Source organism: Salmo salar, chromosome ssa16 (assembly GCF_905237065.1).
Source record: "Salmo salar chromosome ssa16, Ssal_v3.1, whole genome shotgun sequence".
NCBI classification, from domain to species: Eukaryota; Metazoa; Chordata; class Actinopteri; order Salmoniformes; family Salmonidae; genus Salmo; species Salmo salar.
The window spans coordinates 61,768,712-61,775,447 of record NC_059457.1 but is presented as its reverse complement, the minus strand read 5'-3'; the positions used below and the strand labels follow the sequence as shown (position 1 = coordinate 61,775,447).

At 41.3% G+C, this 6,736-nt stretch overlaps 1 pseudogene; it reads right to left on the bottom strand.

Moving 5' to 3' along the window:
- Positions 1-525: 525 nt before the first annotated feature.
- LOC106574367 (trifunctional purine biosynthetic protein adenosine-3-like) overlaps positions 526-6,736 on the bottom strand; it is a 34,628-nt pseudogene continuing 28,417 nt past the window's right edge.

The window sequence follows — 6,736 nt, the reverse complement described above, 5'->3', positions numbered from 1 at the left end:
CAACAGGTATGGCTGAAATAGCAGAATCCACTAATTTGAAGGGGTGTGCACATCACTTTTGTTTTGAGCCGACTTCGCCGTGGGCCAAAACGAAGCACCTGGCTCACGCCCGCCTAGGAGGCAATCAACGCTAACCAGGTTTACCAGAGGAATTAATCGAATCCCCTCATACAATAACATAACCTCAACTGAGTAACATTTCCAGGGCTCATTCGCAATTATCCCGGTTTGTCTTCTGCCCTCACCTCCTTAAAATGCATTTGTCGGAGCTTGGCTCCATTGTGCTTAGAGGAGATGAGAGGAATCGAGGAAAGACTACTTGAGAAATCAAGGCCATGCCTTAACGTAATAACTGATTGGATAGGTGAACAAACGTTTCACCACATAGCTTTTACCTTTCCAGTCATTTGTAATTGTCACGAGAATTTTATCCCAATGTTCTAACCAAACTATTTTATAGCTTTGACCAATTCACCCGAGGTCGTAAATCCCTGGTTCAAAATAAGAATTAGGCAAAGTCTCAGATACTGCAAAAGGTAAGCTCTTTATTTCTCAAGTCAAAAATGCATACACAGTCATTTTATAACTCACCCCCACCTACGCACACATCACTTTTCTACCAGCCTTGGCAGTTTCTCGCCATTCCTCTCCTCCCCAGATTAGAGAGGCCTTGGAAGGGCCCTCTTTCCTGTTATCAGATTTCACAGAGTCATAACCAGGTCATGTGCAGTTCAGTTGTCCTCTTGTCCATTTCTCACCCTTAACTTGTCTCACCCACACATTGGATTATAGTCTTCTAAATCTAATACATTTCACATAGTCTTATAAATTTCACAGTTTTATACATTTCAGGGTGGAATTCTTTAGTCATTACTTTAAACATATAAATTCCTTTATCAGTAATTGGTGATTACGTCAAGGGATGCTGAATGTGGCCCAGGTCTGCGTCCTTTCTCCTGAAGTGTACACTTCACTCTCCTTTATAAATTTGAAATGACTAATGTAAGAGGGTGGAAAATCCTAACCAATGCCTACACCAAGGAGTGCAGATGAAGTATAGCGGAGCTAGAGAAAGGTAATTTGTTAATTCAATAGTTTTCAGTTGTAACAAGGGAATGTTGTATGCAACCTAAATAGGAACATTAAATGATTCAGTGAATTTGAATTTTTTTATGTTGGAACACTTGGTATGTTCGTACACCTGTCCCATGACCTAATGAAATGTTCTGAGAACATTCACAGAAACGATTTTGGTTTGCAGGGAAGACTGTCATAAGCCTTTCGTTACATTTCAATATAACTTTATTGTATGCTAAGTCTGACGAAGAAGTCTTACTGGTTTGCCGATGAAAACTACAAAAGAAAGTTGTTCAACAGTGCAAGTTTAATGCAAGGACAGGCAGAAATAGCAGTATGGGCATTGTCACTAAGTATATGCAGAGAACAACCTTGACTCACTTCATGATAATCATACTACAACTACAATGACTTGCCCAGCTGGCATAGCAAACAATATAGATTGACTCGTCATGCAATGTCTCGAGGATATACCGAAAATCATAGTTCAAGTACAACTAACATTCTTACACAATATTACCCATGGAATGTGTGCAAGGGGAATTAGTTATTTCGACATTGTAGCAATGGCACAAGGAATGTATCTGGAATAAACCAGTTTGTGGCTACCAGAGATGAGGGAGGGTCTTTGAAGAATTCCATTATAGCCTCGTTGTTTTGACCAAAATCTATTATAAACAATAAGAGGTTGATTTTTGGGAGACATTGCTTACACTAAGGCAATCCATTTACTACACAGGTCAGTAGAGCCACTGCTTTTAGGTGGGGACCAATGTATTCTGAGGTAAGGGGGGTAAGGTATTTTGGGGATGGGGGCCAGGGTGTGATGGTACTGTGGTGAGGTTTAGCCCTGTGCATTTGGGTTCCAGACGATGCGTCCGTCATCCCCCAGCCTCACGCCACCAGCTCCAGGGCGGCAGGGAAGGCCCGGTGCTCCGCCTCCCGGATGCGATCTGATAGGCTCTCCTCAGTATCATTCATCAACACAGGCACTGCCTCCTGAGCAATGATGGCCCCGGCATCAACCTCTTCCTATGGTTGAGAAGGCAGGGAAATATTTAGGTCCTGTCCATAGACAACTCTGTGCCCAAAAGCCTGTTTTAGCATGAGCATCGACATTTTGAAGTAGTCAACTGGGTGAGACTTCCTATGTGTTAAAGGAAGGATCACATAATTCCATTAGAAAAGGGGTTGATCACTTATTGACTCGAGACATTTCAGCTTTTCATTTTTTATTAATTTGAGCTAGATATATCCAACTCAAATTACACTGACATGAGGTATTATTGTGTGTAGCCAAAAACAAAATATAAATTGAATACATTTTAAATTCAGGCGGTAACAACAAAATGTGGAAAATGTCAAGGAGCGTGAATACTTTCTGAAGGCACTGTACTTGAGCATAGCTATAGCCATCATTCTTGTGTTTTTAAGGTCATCACTCACTGCGAAGTTAGTCAAGATCACAAGCAGGGTTGCCATTAGACTACTTTGTGAAAATGTATTGGACACGGGTTGCGGGTTTTTGGGCTACTTCTAAACTGCCCTGTGGTTACCATGGTATTTCCTGTAAAAAAAGATACAGTACCAAGCAAAAGTTGACACGCCTACTCATTCCAGGGTTTTTCTTTATTGATTGTTTTCTACATTATAGAATAATATTGAAGACATCAAAACAATGAAATAACACATATGGAATCATGTAGTAACCAAAAAAGTGTTAAACAAATCAAAATATATTTTGTATTTGAGATTCTTCAAATAGCCACCCTTTGCCTTGACAGCTTTGCATTCTCTCAACCAGCTTGAGGTAGTCACCTGGAATGCATTTCAATTAACAGGTGTGCCTTGTTAAAAGTTAATTTGTGGAATTTCTTTCCTTCTTAATGCGTTTGAGCCAATCAGTTGTATTGTGACAAGGTAGGGGTGATATACAGAAGATAGCCCTATTTGATAAAAGACCAAGTCCATATTATGGCAAGCACAGCTCAAATAAGCAAAGAGAAATGACAGTCCATCATTACTATAAGATGGCTCTCATGAGGACCACCACAGGAAAGGAAGACCGAGTTACCAATACTGCAGAGGATAAGTTCATTAGAGTTAACTGCACACCAAATAAATGTTTGAGTTCAAGTAACAGACATTAACAGTTAAGAGGAGATTGTGTGAAATCAGGCCTTCATGGTTGAATTGCAAAGAAAACACTACTAAGGGACACCAATTACAATAAGAGACTTGCTTGGGCCAAGAAACATGAGCAATGGATATTAGACCGGTGGAACTCTAGCCTTTGGACTGATGAGTCCAAAATTTGAGATTTGGCTCCAACAGCCGTGTCTTTGTGACACATTAGGTGAATGGATGATCTCTGCATGTGTGGTTCCCAACGTGAAGCATGGAGGTGTGATGGTACTTTTCTGGTGACACGGTTTGTGATTTATTTAGAATTCAAAGCACACCTAACCAGCATGGCTACCACAGCATTCTGCAGTGATACACCATCCCATCTGGTTTGCGCTTTGTGGGACTATCACTTGTTTTCAACAGGACAATGACCCAACACACCTACAGGTTGTGTAAGGGTTTATTAGACCAAGAAGGAGAGTGATGGAGCATATGTAAGAACTCCTTCAAGACGGTTGGAAAAGCATTCCAGGTGAAGCTGGTTGAGAGAATGCCAAGAGTATGCAAAGTTGTCAAGGCAAAGAGTGGCTACTTTGAAGAATCTCAAAATATATTTTCATTTGTTTACTACATGATTCCATATGTAATTTTATAGTTTGTGTCTTCACTATTATGCTACAATGTAGAAAATAGTAAAAATGAAAAACTTGAATTATTAGGTGTCTAAACTTTTGACTGGTACTGTATCTATCAGGCAGTGAGCAGGCTATTACTGAGTGAGTGGTGGGGAGGACCGGTGGTTGTGTGTGTGTGCGCGTGTGTGTGTAGAGCAGCACATGCGCATGTCGTGACAACTCTTTACCAGTTGTAGGTAGGCTATTTATAATGAACAAAAATATTAAAACGCAACATGTAATGTGTTGGTCCCATTTTTTATGAGCTGAAATAAAAATATCCTAGAAAATGTTCCATACGCACAAAAAGCGTATTTCTCTGAAATTTTGTGCACAAATGTGTTTACATCCAAGTTTGTGAGCATTTCTCTTCTGCCAAGATAATCCATCCACCTGACAGGTGTGGCATATCAAGAAGATGATTAAACAGCACGATCATTACACAGGTGCACCTTGTGCTAGGGACAATAAAAAGGTCACTACTAAAAAATGTGCAGTTGTCACACAACAATGCAACAAATGTCTCAAGTTGAGGGCACGGGCAGTTGGCATGCTGACTGCAGGAATGTCCAATGGAGCTTTTGCCAGAGAATTTAATGTTCTATTCTCTACCATAAGCCGCCTCCGTTGTTTTAGCGAATTTGGCAATAGAGCCAACCAGCCTCACAACTGCAGACCACGTGTATGGCGTCGTGTGGGCAAGCGGTTTGTTGATGTCAACATTATGAATAGAGTTCCCCATGGTGGTGGTGAGGTATGGGCAGGTATAAGCTATGGACAATGAACACAATTGCATTTTTTTCAATGGCAATTTGAATGGACAGAGATACCGTGATGAGATCCTGAGGCCCATTGCTGTACCATTCCGCCGCCACCATCACCTCATGTTTCAGCATGATAATGCACAGCCAGCCCCATGTTGAAGGAAATGTACACAATTCCTGGAAGCTGAAAATGTCCGAGGTTTTTACATGGCCTGCATACTCACCAGAAATGTTGCGTTTATATTTTTGTGCAGTATACAGTGGGGGAAAAAAGTATTTAGTCAGCCACCAATTGTGCAAGTTCTCCCACTTAAAAAGATGAGAGAGGCCTGTAATTTTCATCATAGGTACACGTCAACTATGACAGACAAAATGAGAGAAAAAAATCCAGAAAATCACATTGTAGGATTTTTAATGAATTTATGTGCAAATTATGGTGGAAAATAAGTATTTGGTCAGTAACAAAAGTTTCTCAAAACTTTGTTATATACCCTTTGTTGGCAATGACACAGGTCAAACGTTTTCTGTAAGTCTTCACAAGGTTTTCACACACTGTTGCTGGTATTTTGGCCCATTCCTCCATGCAGATCTCCTCTAAAGCAGTGATGTTTTGGGGCTGTCGCTGGGCAACATGGACTTTCAACTCCCTCCAAAGATTTTCTATGGGGTTGAGATCTGGAGACTGGCTAGGCCACTCCAGGACCTTGAAATGCTTCTTACGAAGCCACTCCTTCGTTGCCCGGGCGGTGTGTTTGGGATCATTGTCATGCTGAAAGACCCAGCCACGTTTCATCTTCAATGCCCTTGCTGATGGAAGGAGGTTTTCACTCAAAATCTTACGATACATGGCCCCATTCATTCTTTCCTTTACACGGATCAGTCGTCCTGGTCCCTTTGCAGAAAAACAGCCCCAAAGCATGATGTTTCCACCCCCATGCTTCACAGTAGGTATGGTGTTCTTTGGATGCAACTCAGCATTCTTTGTCCTCCAAACACGACGAGTTGAGTTTTTACCAAAAAGTTATATTTTGGTTTCATCTGACCATATGACATTCTCCCAATCCTCTTCTGGATCATCCAAATGCTCTCTAGCAAACTTCAGACGGGCCTGGACATGTACTGGCTTAAGCAGGGGGGACACGTCTGGCACTGCAGGATTTGAGTCCCTGGCGGCGTAGTGTGTTACTGATGGTAGGCTTTGTTACTTTGGTCCCAGCTCTCTGCAGGTCATTCACTAGGTCCCCCCGTGTGGTTCTGGGATTTTTGCTCACCGTTCTTGTGATCATTTTGACCCCACGGGGTGAGATCTTGCGTGGAGCCCCAGATCGAGGGAGATTATCAGTGGTCTTGTATGTCTTCCATTTCCTAATAATTGCTCCCACAGTTGATTTCTTCAAACCAAGCTGCTTACTTATTGCAGATTCAGTCTTCCCAGCCTGGTGCAGGTCTACAATTTTGTTTCTGGTGTCCTTTGACAGCTCTTTGGTCTTGGCCATAGTGGAGTTTGGAGTGTGACTGTTTGCGGTTGTGGACAGGTGTCTTTTATACTGATAACAAGTTCAAACAGGTGCCATTAATACAGGTAACGAGTGGAGGACAGAGGAGCCTCTTAAAGAAGAAGTTACAGGTCTGTGAGAGCCAGAAATCTTGCTTGTTTGTAGGTGACCAAATACTTATTTTCCACCATAATTTGCAAATAAATTCATTACAAATCCTACAATGTGATTTTCTGGAATTTTCTTTCTCATTTTGTCTGTCATAGTTGACGTGTACCTATGATGAAAATTACAGGCCTCTCTCATCTTTTTAAGTGGGAGAACTTGCACAATTGGTGGCTGACTAAATACTTTTTCCCCCACTGTAATAACGGCACCATTGACAGAAAATAGTCTAATATTCATTTTCTGAAGTTTTTCAAGTGTTTCTTGCACAGATATTGAGATCATCTGTCCAACTTCATCACTCAAACTCTCATCTATAGTTATGCACATGCGCAAAAGGGATTTATTTACAATTATAAACTGGGTGGTTTAAGCCATGAATGCTGATTGGTTGAAAGCTGTGGTATAGACTGTTTACAACATGTATGACAAA